Source organism: Plectropomus leopardus, unplaced genomic scaffold (genome assembly GCF_008729295.1).
Source record: "Plectropomus leopardus isolate mb unplaced genomic scaffold, YSFRI_Pleo_2.0 unplaced_scaffold41446, whole genome shotgun sequence".
In the NCBI taxonomy this organism is placed as follows: Eukaryota; Metazoa; Chordata; class Actinopteri; order Perciformes; family Serranidae; genus Plectropomus; species Plectropomus leopardus.
The window spans coordinates 1-231 of record NW_024645398.1 but is presented as its reverse complement, the minus strand read 5'-3'; the positions used below and the strand labels follow the sequence as shown (position 1 = coordinate 231).

The following is a 231-nucleotide window of genomic DNA, read 5'->3' as shown; positions in this document are numbered from 1 at the left end:
CTTGTTACCAAATGTATTTTACATACGGACGACGTAAACATTTTATGTACTATGGCAGTGCGATTTGGAAGGCGGCACAAGCGAGGCTCACCGTGAGCGTAATGACTGGGACCACGAGGGTCTTTGGCCGCTCCGGTGCGGAGGGCTGTACATGCTCTGGTTTCTCTTCATAGCGCACAAGTCTTCCGCCTTTTACTAAAGACTTCCGTGGAGAGGAACACCACTGAGTTG

General features: G+C 50.6%; 1 pseudogene; it reads left to right on the top strand.

Annotated features, from left to right (window-relative positions):
* Positions 1-151: 151 nt before the first annotated feature.
* Positions 152-231, top strand: LOC121939120 (annotated as a pseudogene; the record flags this gene model as incomplete).